The 12,353-nt window shown below is 35.8% G+C and overlaps 1 long non-coding RNA gene across 1 annotated transcript in view; it reads left to right on the top strand.

Annotated features, from left to right (window-relative positions):
• LOC141491851 (uncharacterized) overlaps positions 1 to 12,092 on the top strand; it is a 78,638-nt gene extending 66,546 nt beyond the window's left edge. Inside the window, exon 3 of the long non-coding RNA XR_012469793.1 lies at positions 12,017 to 12,092. This is a non-coding gene — a long non-coding RNA (uncharacterized LOC141491851). The remainder of the gene's footprint in view (positions 1 to 12,016) is intronic.
• The last annotated feature ends 261 nt before the right edge of the window (positions 12,093 to 12,353 follow it).

Raw genomic sequence — 12,353 nt, 5'->3', positions numbered from 1 at the left:
CAACTCTTTTTTAGTGGCAAAGATGGGGATGCCCATCAATTGGGGAATGGCTAAATAAGTTATGGTAAATGAATACTATGGAATCTTATTGTTCTATAAGAAACCATAAAGGGTCAGACTCTAGAGAAGGAACTGATGCTGAATGAAGGGAGCAGAACCAAGAGAACAATGTACACATCAACATTATGAGATGAACAACCTTGATGGAAGCAGCTCCTCTGGACAGTCTAGAGAGCTAGCACAATTCTATTTGACTGGTTATGGACTATATTATCGCCAACCAAATGGGAAAAACAAAACAAAACACACCACACAGAAAACAAAAACAACAAACCTTCAGAATCTGATGAACACTTTATAAAACGTATCTCTTATATATCTCTTTCCCTTAATCCTAGTCCCTCATGCCAAAAATTACTATTTTGTAAATATGTTTAACAAAATATGTGTGTAAAACGTTAACCTTGCTATTCTCTGCTGAGGGGAGGGGGGTGGGAAGGAAGGGTGGAGGGAAATTTTGTAACTTTAAAATATGCATGTACAAATGGATGAAAATAAATAAATAAATTGGAAAAAAAGAAAGCATTAGAAAAACTCACCTTGCCAGAGTCGAAGAAGAAGAGGAAAAAGGGGTGGGAAGGAAGGGCAGAAACTGTGGTGCTTCCTGTTAAATACTCTTCTGTGGTAGGTTGGGCATGGGGCAGTGCTTTGGGAGTGGTTTTATACCTTGAACCAGGTATCTTCTAATGCTAAGCTATGGTAAGGTCCTTCCTGTCCCAAGGTGCTTAACCACCAAGTTCAACATGTCATTTCCTGTCACACTAGCATTATGGCCAAGACTAGATGAAGAGGAAAATGAGGGACAAGATACAAAACAAAAGAGTCAAGGAGCAACAGGATACAATCAGCAATCAAGGTCAGCTTACATCTCAGGGGAAAACAGCCCTCCACAATCAATAGATTCCACCATCATTACAGCTACATTCATAATTCTCTACATCATTTCCCTGCATCACAATCACATAGCTTTACCATCTGAAGTAAAAAAAGTCAGTCAAAAATAGGGGGTGAGGTAGACTAGCTTTTATTCTATTTTACAAAATATTTTCTTTATTTACACATTACTAAAATATCCTTTTTGTAAGAGTAAACATAATACCCCTCCCCCAACAAAAATATAAAACCTCATGAGAAATAAAAATGAAAGAAAGAAAAAAAAGTGTTTCATTTTGTGTTCTGATGCCATCAACTCTGTCTTGGGTTTATCACATTCTTTAAAATAAGTCCATCTTAGAAGTTACCTCCATATTTTTCCACAGTTGCTGTTGCTGATTGTATGTCCCTCCATTCATTCATCTCCACTACCATCTATTATATTTTCTTTCTCTTTTCACTCTGTCCCTCTTCTAAAATGTGCTGTGGGGGAGCCAAATGGCACATCAGTTAGAGCACCCGCCCTGGGCCAAGAGACCCCAGGCCCACATCCCACCCCAGAAACCCAGCAACCACCCAGCCACATGGTCCTGGACAAGCCAACCAATCCCACCACTTTGCAGAAAGTAAAAAAGAAAATGTGTTATATCTGATTACCTTCTCCTATGATCTACCCTCTCCTCTATTGCCCACATGCCCCCTCCCCTCCCCTTGTCCCCCTTCTCTCCATTTTCTTCGAGATTTCTATACCTTATTGAGTGTGTATGCTGTTTCTTCTCTGAACCATTTCCAATGAGAATAAAGGCTCCCTCAATCCCCCTTACCTTCGCCCACTTCCATACCATTGCAAAAACTATTTCTTGACTCTTTTACATAAAATATCTTACATATTCTACCTCTCCTTTCTCTTTCCCCTAGTACATTTCCCTTTCATCCACTGACTCCATTTTTAGAATGTATTATACCTTCAAATTCAGCTCTCTCTTGTGCCTCATCTATAAAAGCTCCTTCTACCTGCTCTATTAAATGAGAAAGTTCATATGAGTATTATCATTATCATATTTCCATGCAGGAATACATGCAATTTCATCATCATTAAGTCCCTCATAATTTTCCCTTCTCATCCACCCTCTCTCTACTTCTCCAGAGTCCTGTATTTGAAGATCAAACTTTCTGTTCAGCTCTGGTTGTTTAAACAGGAATATTTGGAATTCCCTTTTTCATTGAAAATCCATCTTTTCCCTTGGAGGAGGATGTTCAGTTTTGCTGGGTAGTTGATTCTTGGTTGCATTCCAAGCTCTTTTGCCTTCTGGAACATTATATTCCAAACCCTATGAGCCCTTAATGTGAATGCTGCTAAATCCTGTGTGATCCTGACCGCAGCTCCATGGTATTTGAATTGTTTCCTTCTGGCTGCTTGTAACATTTTCTTTTTGACTTGGGAGTTCTAGAACTTGGCTTTAATATTCCTAGGGATTGCTTTTTTTTTTTTGGATCTCTTTCCAGGGGAGATAGGTGGATTCCCTTGATTTCTGCTCTGTCCTCTGCCTCTAGTGTATCAGGGCAATTTTCCTATAAAAATTCTTTAAAAATGAAGTCAAGGCTCATTTCCTGATCATGACTTTTAGGTAGCCAAATAATTTTTAAATTATCTTTTCTGAATCTGTTTTCTAGATCAGTTGTTTTCAGTGAGATATTTCACATTTTCTTCTAGTTTTTCATTCTTTTGGGGTTGAATTATTGTGTCTTGATTTCTTGCAAAGCCATCAACTTCCTTTAGCTCCATTCTACTTCTGAAGGATTTGTTTTCCTCAGAGAGCTTTCTTATCTCTTTTTCCATCTGGCCAATTCTGCTTTTTAAAGCATTCTTCTCCTCAATGACTTTTTTAACTGTTTTATCCTAAACTGGTTTTTAATATGTTATTTTCTTCAGCATTTTTTTGGATCTCCTTGACTAAGCTGCTGACTTCATTTTCATGTTTTTCCTGCATCTCTCTCTCATTTCTCTTCTCAATTTTTCTTCTATCTCCCTTACTTGATTTTCAAAATCTTTTTTGAGCTTTGTCATAGCCTGAGCCCAACTTCTATATTTCTTGGAGTCTTTAGATGCAGAAGCTTGAACTTTCTCATCTTCAGATTGTGCGTTTTGATCCTCCATGGCACAAAAGTAATTGTCTATGGTCAGGTTTCCTTCTTTTTTTTTTCTGTTTACTCATTTCCCCACTCTGTGACTGGTTTGGGGTGCTTCCTGAACTTTTAAGTATTATTGGGACACCCCTGCAAGGACCTCAGTTCCTTCAAGGTTTTATAGGAGGCTCTGACTGCTCTCCAGGCCTGTGAGTGACCACAAGCTCACCCCTCTGCCCCAGGGCTATTAGGAAAGTCCTTGCTCTATAAGGGCCCAGGCTGTGACCAGGGTCTGAATGTTATCAAGGCCTCAGAGTCCTGTCCCAGGGACAGGGGACAGACCTCAGCTGTCTCCCTCTACTCCCTTAGCTTCTGTGGGCTGAGCACTCAGGGAATAGTTACCTGGTGGCTCCTGCTTGTTGGCTCTGTGGGCCTGCTTCCATTTCCTGGGATCTGCGTGGCACTGAGGGCTGTGGCTGCACTGAGGAGAGCCGTGCTGACCTGGGCTTTGTGCTTGCTCAGCAGACTTCTCCCTGCTGATCTTGTAAGTCAGGAAACTGCTTCGGCTGCCAGGAGTTGGGGCTTCCAGGAACCCAGGTGGCTTTGGTGCTGTTCCCAGAAGGCTGAAGATCCTGTACTCCAGGGAGCTGTCCCCCTCCAACCTTGTGGAACAGATCCTTCTCACTATTTTCCAGGTTATCTTGGACCGGAGAATTGCCTCACTGTATCTTTCTGTGGGTTCTGTCTCTCAAAAATTTAGTTAGAGTGAATTTTAAGGTTTTTGAAATATTTTGGAGAGAGCTCCTAGGAAAGGCTATTCTTCTGCCAACATCTTGGCTCTGCCCCTGACTTATTCTTATTGAAAGATATAAGGACACTCTAACCAATGAGTCCTCAGCAATTTCAATTAGATGTATGTTCTATCAAAATTTAGTGGGGTGAACAAGAGGCTGTCTCTAAAATCAGAGCAACTAGAAATCTCAATATTAAAACTGTCTCTTCTACTCTTAATGATTCAATCCCAAATTAGTGTCTTTACTATCACAGATAACTTTATCCTCAAGTTTCTTTTAGTGTCTGTATTTTAAGGAAAGAAAGAAATTTAAATTCAGAAAATGTTTAATAATTATTTGTTTATTTAAGAAAATTGATTAAAGTTGAAATATTATGCAGAAAGATTTTCTTTTAGTGTTTGTAAAGTACTTGAAATAATATATTGCATCCTACTATTTCCAGGAGAAAAATTAATATTGGCAGAGAAATGAATAGTTCTTCCTTTCCATTATGATAGAATACAGAATAGAACTGGTCATTCTTTACTGAATCTCTTGGAAAAAATATATTTTCAAAAACATTCTCATGGGGTAAATGGGGTGGGAAGTATTCTTCTGGTATAGAACTGATTATTGTCCCTTTCCAATTAACTCCACATTTCCTGCTTATTCATTATTTTAACATGTGTAGAATTATGTTCATCATAAAGTACTAGAACATAGGAACAGAAAATTACATCTATGTCAGTAGATTATAGGAAATGATAATGAGTTTAATAGAGAAAATAGTTACTATAATACTTTTAAGGACTGAGTCTGATGGCAACCTTTATCACTTACCAGATGAACTTTTAGTATTATTGTGGCCAAAAATGTCATTCATTTCTGAGCCATCCCATTCTGCTGTCTCATTTCATTATGAAGGTGACCTGGGTTTTCAAAAGTTTTGACAGCAGAATATATGTTCTAAAAAGATCTTACAATAACAAACTGAAAATCCTGGAAAGAGAACAAAACAAAATTATAGGACTGCAAAGATCTACAGAATTCTAGAATTCATTGTCTTTCCTGTGAGAAATAATTCATTTGAGCCCTTACACTAGGCCTATCAATATTAATCAATTTGACATTTTACATAAATCATATTGAAGTCAGGTGATTGGTTCTAAGTGAATACTTCATAACCTTCTGACATAGGAATGGGGGCAGGGTGTGTTAAACAAAAAATGGATTTATTAAAATGTTGCTTCAAAGACAAATGAGAGGAAAGTTAAGTGAGAGGAGTTAAGAATTCTTTAAAAGCCACATGGGGATTGAGAAAGTGAGATGTTAAGAATTCTTTAAAGGCCATGTGGGGGTTGGGGGAAATAGTCTAAATCAAATAGTGCAGCTGCTGATTAATCAAATAGCAAAGGCATATGTAAGAACGTATAATAAGCTGTTAGAGGTAAGAGAGTTAGCCATGGATCAGATTTCCTTCAAATGCCCCTTCAAGATTGGTGAAAAGGGTTTTATTTGGGGTCAGGTCGACTTCTGGTTTTAGAGGGGTGGCTGTATCACCTGGTTTAAGGTGATATTCTATGGCACCTGACCCAAAGGTAAACATGTGACCAGGGTTGAAATAAAGGTCGAAAAGGAAACATTTAAAAAAAAAGATCACAAAAATCACTTCCATATATATATATATATATATATATATATATATATATATATCATATATATTATATATATGTATATAATTATAAGATTTAAACACTTTTAATAATACAAAAAAAATCATAGAAACTTCTTTCCAACATTTATAAGATTACAATATTTCATTGTGCCCTAATTCCCCTGCATCAATATTGGTTAAGTAGATAAGAGGTTATAAGAACAGGCTTTTATAGTGGGCCTCAAACTTTAAGGTAATGTTCTTTTTTTTTTAGCAGTAATGAAGCTTATTTGTGTAATCACGAAAAATGCTGACAAAGAAATATCCATCTTTGATTCTTTAAAAGGTACCCTAATTTATTTTTGTACCTCTCTTGTCCAACATGAGCAGGTAGACATTTTATGACCATCTTATTCAGTGGAGTTTATCTTTGTTTCACCCAAACTAAGTCATTTTTGATGCTCAAGATCTATCAGTCAATGAGATTCTGTATTTTATCATGCCTTTTATAGTGGTGGAATTAAAATAAAGAGTGTGTCTCTTAGCTGCAGGAACTTTCACAAAAAGAGATTCTGCTGTCTCCTTCAGCTACTTAGGTCCCTGGCAATATATTCAACAACTCAAAGCAGTATTTAATAACATTGTAATAGCAATGAAAAGGGAAAGGCCCTAGTCATGATTATAATTCATGCATAGAAACAGCCAAAAAGACAGGGCAGCAAAAGTTAGCAAAAGGAATTAAAACTAGGGGTAGGAAGAAAAGATGAAAGTATTAGCCTAAGGTGAAGGAAAATTTTCAGTTTAAGGACAAAAATTGCTCAAAAATAGTAAATTTCAGTCAATTCTCTCAATTGAAGATATTTGTTATCACTATCCATGCCCCTTTTGGCCTTTCTCCTTAAAAATATACTCAAGACTTGGCTTAAAATGTTCTTCAACAGATTCACAATTTGAATTTCTTGCCTTCCACTTCATTATCCTCAGGATGCTGGTGGTTAGTCATCAATTTGTTCTTTCCTATGTAAGGTCCATACCAAATTCTAAAAATCTAACATAAAATTTTATATCTGCCCTGAAATCAAACCTCTCAGGTATCAACCAATCAAATCTCTCCATTCTGGACCCAATTTGCTTGAAAAACTCTACATTCATCTTTTGCATTGGTGTCTCATTGAAGCACTTTTACATATTACCAGTACTTTAATTAAGAATTGAAACAAAATAAAAAAAGGTATCAACATATTTTTTGAAAGATTCCTCATACTATGTCCATGCAAAGTCTTGACACTTCTTTTTAGTGACAGATAAGTGGAGTAATTTAGAGTGCTGGGCTTGGATTTAGGATGACCCACGTTCAATTCTGCATGCTAGTTGTTTTGACAGTAGGCAAGTCATTTAACCTAATGCAATTTTCTCAACTGTAAAATACTAATGCTTAATTCCAGTTCAAAATCAGATGGTTCACAGCAAGGGCTGAGGAAAATATTAAACATGCAATGAAGAAGGCAGCCAACCCTTAGGTATATACTACTGTTGTCCCTGACCTCAACTTTGCCAGCTCTGTGTTAGTTATCTCTCTCATTTGAAATCAGCATGTCTGTTTACAACAGAGACTGCTAAATTGAGATAGATAGTTTTGACCAGCTAATAAAATCCATCCAAAGCACAATTCTAAAGGAGAAATGAAAAGTCTACTTGCTCCAGTCAAAGAATATTTTTTACAATGATTTCTGGTCAAAGGTCCATTTTTCTTAGCTATTGAGAGGAATGGAATGTGTCCTCCTTAACTTAGAAAGGAATACTTGTCCCACTCCTTAATCCAGAAAAGAATTGCATCCTTTATAATTTGAGAAGAGTACTTACCCTACCCTCCTGGTATTTAAAAGACCATAATGATGTTCTCAAACACTATGACATCAGGGAGGTGATGTCATGATAAACACATGAATTAGATTTGAGTGAGGCGGTTGCTGTTCTAGGTCACCAGACTCACTTTCTCCTCCAGAGTCAACTGGATCCAGTGGTAAGATATAAATCAGGCAATTGGAAATGGCCCTGGATGCAAGCAATCTGGGTTAAATGACTTGCCTAAAGTCATCCAGCTAGTAAATATCAAGTATCTGAGGTCAGATTCCCATTCCCAACCTTCTCTAGCCACTGAACCACCTACTTCCCCCTGGTTCTCTTTGATATCAAATAATAGAATGGTATCCAGGCAAGTTTAAGATTTTGTCTACTTTGTTAACCTCAATTAGTAGCTGTATAAATTGCCTCCACCTATAGGTTAATGATAAATTTCAGAGAATACTTTCTGTCTAACCTATTTTTTTCTATTATATTATTTTAAACCTTTGCTTTAAAGTTCTTGTAATTTTAAAGGCTAACACTTAATTACTACTGACCATCCTTTTCTGTGTCTTCTCTCTTTTATATAATTCCACCCCACTACTTTGTGTCACAAGCCTGACTCTTTGAGCCAAAGTATGGTCAGCACCACCTCAAAGTGACACACCCATCACAATCTTATTAGATTTGGTTCTGACTCAACATATTAATTACCCAATCCAGCTCTGTGTCATCTGAAAATTTGATATTTATGCCATACTCTCTTAACTCATACTGCCACTAAAAATACTGACTAGAATAGGATTAAAGGACTGAATATTAGAATTAGAATATTGCCTAAAATATAGGAGGCATTTGATAAATACTTGTTAACTTGACTTGACAGTCTCTAAGGTAATCACCTAGAGAGCTTCTAGACTCATTAAACATTATCCTTTGATCATGGTCATTCAAACATTTATAATTCATTATCTAGCCCAAATTATCATCTAACCCAGGACTGTCCAAAATATAGCCCTCATGTGGTCCAAAGTGTGATTTTATGTGGCCCACCCAGTTTTTATTTTCAGAAGAAAAAAAATAAAATAATAATTTGCATGGAAGGTGTATTACATTTTTAAATTTATCATTAATAAATAATCTTTTTATGTTTATGTTAATTTTTTTGATGTTTTTAAGCAATATTACAGCCAGAACATATCTTATGGAATTTTAAATGGATGATTGGGATACATTCCCATCTGTACAATGCAGATTAGTCAGTATGCATCTACCTTAATACTGCTGTGTTATCACTTTGTTGTTTTGTGTTTGCTTTCCTGCTTTGCCTGCCTCATTGATGACATGCATTGACCCACTTTGTAAGAAGTTAAAAGAACTAAAGAAGCATGGAATGATTTACAGGATCTGATGCTGAGCTGAAGGAGCAGAACCAAGAGAACAATGTACACATGAACAACAACATTGTGTAATGAATAACCTTGATAGAAGCAGCTTTTCTCAGCAGTTCAGAGAACTGGGACAACTGTACTAGATCAGCTATGGGTGAATGTATCCCCATCCAGAGGAATAAAAATACAACAAAACAAAACAAAACAAAACAAAAAAAGAAAAGCCAACCCTTCAGAATCTGATGCACACTTTATAAAAAAGTATCTCATGTATCTCTTTCCCTTAATCCTAATTCCTCATACTGTAGCCACTGGCTACTTTGAGTTTAGTTCTGCCTATGAGGAATGATTATTCAGACTTGAGAAAGCAAGGGCGGAAATAAAACAAAAAATTATTAAAAAGACTACAAGATATAGGAATGGATGGATGGAGAGAGAGGGGGCGAGAGAGAGAAAGAGAGAGAGATAAAGGAACAGCCAAGCAGCATTGGCTGGACCACAGGTCAGAGAAGACTGTGGCCCTAAGCTGGAGTCCAACCCAGGTTTTTATGTCTTGCCTCTCATCCAGAGGGCAAAAGGTGAACTCCTTTTCTCTTACTGGACCAGGAATTAGGTAGAGACTGAAGCCAAATTGTACATTAAACAATCAATGGTATATCAAGAATGGGGGCTTCTCCACTCAAGGAGCCTTTAAGATTACAAATTGTTTCTGTTACAATAATAATTCTCTACTTCTAGTCAATTTACATCTCACGAGTAGGTGGGAGTCAATTTATATCTTCATCCAATTTCTACATTAACAATTCTCTTCATCTTTGGCCTATATCAATACCAAAAATGACTAATATGTAGAACATGTTTATCCAAAAATGTACAATGCTAACCTGACTGTTAGATGGGAGAGTGGAAGGAAATTTTGTAACTTAATATATATATATATATATATATATGCATATGGATGAAAATAAATGAATAGTTTTTTAAAAAGTTAAAAGTGCATGACTTTTCGCAGTGTTAGCTAAACCTAAGGTAAGTCTATAAAATACCTATTATATTAGTTTACTGTATTTTTTATTGTGGTGTGGGCCCCGAATAATTATTTTATTTTAATGTAGCCCTAAGATAAGCTAAGATTGGACAGCCCTGATCTAGCCCATATTCCTTCCATTTTGTCAACAAAGATATAAGGTACTAACAAATAAATGATCACTAAATGATCATGGATAGCAATCAGAAATGATAAGAGAGGCAAATGAACTTTGGGGAAGGGGATGCTTTAGAATGGATACATTCTTCTTTTGTGAAGAATTCAACTGTTTAACTCAGGAGAGTAAGAAAAGGCTAAAATTTTAATTCAGTAGTTACTCCATAAACTTCCCAACTTACTACATAATGTTTACAAGTTAAGTTCTTTAGAGAAGCAGCAAGATAAAGGAATGAAGATAAGAAAAGAAGAAATAGCCACCAAGGTGGGTTGATGAGAACATCAAGGACAAGTAAGAGGGAGGAAAGAGTGAGAGGCTGAGCTGACTAGCTTCACAGAAAAACTAGCAGTATAAATAGTAGAAAAAGATAAGTAGTACATAAAAGTCCCAGAATAGGTTGCCATCCAAAGACAGAGGAGCAGAAGCTTGAGCTGAGTTTTAAGAAGGAAATAGGGAAATGTAGGTAGGAGCCATACCTCTCTGATAGCAGAGAAGAGATAAGGATAGGTATGTAGATGAGGAGTGTAGCTCAAAGACTTAATCCTTGAAGGCTAAGGCCTGGACCCATTATTTTGTTGATAAGGGCTTTTGTGCTTGGAGGGCAGTGATTTACTGAGTCCCTGCTGGGGAGGGGCAAGGTACTTTACTAAAAGGTCATTGACCTGGTCTCATAACTTGACCAATGGGATTGGGGTGGGGGAAGATCCAGATTAATAACTATAAAGCATATTTCTCTATTCAGTATTTCCCCTATAAACTTTTCTTTTAGCTTACATTGGCAGGTAGAAAATGATCAAAGAAATTAATGAATTACATATATATAGGTCCAGATACAGATTTTTGACTTAAAGAACTATAGTACATGAGCTATTATGTTTATATATCCACTTCTATGACTATACAACACCTCAAAAATAATTTATTACCAAACTGAACTCATTCCTATACTGTCAGGTTATTTTTACTTCCTTATCTTTCCTTAATGGTATCATCATTTTGTTATGCAATCACGACTAAAACTACATAATTCCATTTGACTCTTCCATGTTACTGAACTCTCAATGATCTATTCCTGTTTATATTTCATTAACCCAACAACATAATCTAATTATTATCTCTAGTTCTAAATGATGTGAAAAACTACTAATTTCTCTTTCTTCCTACTTTCTCTCCCATTTCTAATCCATTTCATGAAATGTTTTCATTTTAATCTTCACAAATGTATAGATCTTATCATATAACATTCCTCTTTAAAAATGCAAAATATTGTTATGTTTCAGATTTAATCCATACTCCTTAGATTAGTATTTAAAACCTACAATTTTTCTCACTTTTTTCCTGTCTTTTTCCCTTATATCCCCTTGTTTATCACACCTGTATTTCCACAAAAAATATTTTTCCCTGGATGTATACTGTGTTTTTTCATCTGCTATTTCTATCCTATTTTTCCACATAATTTATCAGAAAAAATCTATCCAAAATGATGCTCCTAACTCATCTCCGTTTGTTCCCTTCTTATCTAATCTTCAAGAAGCAACTAAAATTTTGATTTCTTTCTGAAAGCTTACTTAACTCACAGTCCTCCTTCTCCATTAACATACAAATACTAGGGTGAATCTTTTCTTTCAATTCTTTGTTTTTTGGTTTCATTTTTGTGGGACAATGGTATTAAATGACTTGCCAAAGGTCACACAGATATTAAGTTTTCTAGTGTCTGATGTCAAATCTGAACTCAGGTCTTCTGAGTCCAGGGTTGGTGCTCTATCCACTGTGCCACATAGCTGTCCCTTTACATTTCAATACGTAGAATACATTTCACCTCTCTGTCATAGTTCTTCAATTCATATTTCCCTCTTATATTTGATATTACCCATTGCATTTGTTTGTCTTTGTATTTAGCATAGTGTCTTTTTTAGAGTACATTTTTAATGTTTTACTTTTTTTTGATGAATCTTAGTCAAATGTTACATTTAGAATACTGGAACCCAAAACCTTCATTTTTATTACAAAACCTGAAATGAATATGTGGTACAATCTGAATATCTTAATTGTTATGCTTTGAATAAATTTTTTTCTATTATTATTTAGGTAGTTAACTTATGAAGATGAAGTTCCAAATCAGGAAGAAGAAAAGAAACAAAGAAAACAAAACCTAGAACATTGCCTATTCATTAAATTTGGTTTTTCCAAATCTTTCCTGGTTTTTTGATGTTAACACTACTGCCTCAACAAAGCAGGATCTTAATTGCCAATTCTGTATGAGGGACATAAAACTAAGAACATCAGCTTTTTATACTGAATTCATAACAGATCTATATCTATATTTATGGTACATACATACTATACATACATCATTACTGAAAACTTTGTACTGAATAAAAGGGGAAGAAAGAGAAATCATAATTTCTTGATAACTTCCTGTTGA

The sequence above is a fragment of the Macrotis lagotis genome, chromosome 6 (assembly GCF_037893015.1).
Source record: "Macrotis lagotis isolate mMagLag1 chromosome 6, bilby.v1.9.chrom.fasta, whole genome shotgun sequence".
Taxonomy (NCBI): domain Eukaryota; kingdom Metazoa; phylum Chordata; class Mammalia; order Peramelemorphia; family Peramelidae; genus Macrotis; species Macrotis lagotis.
This window is presented reverse-complemented; position numbering and strand designations above follow the sequence as displayed.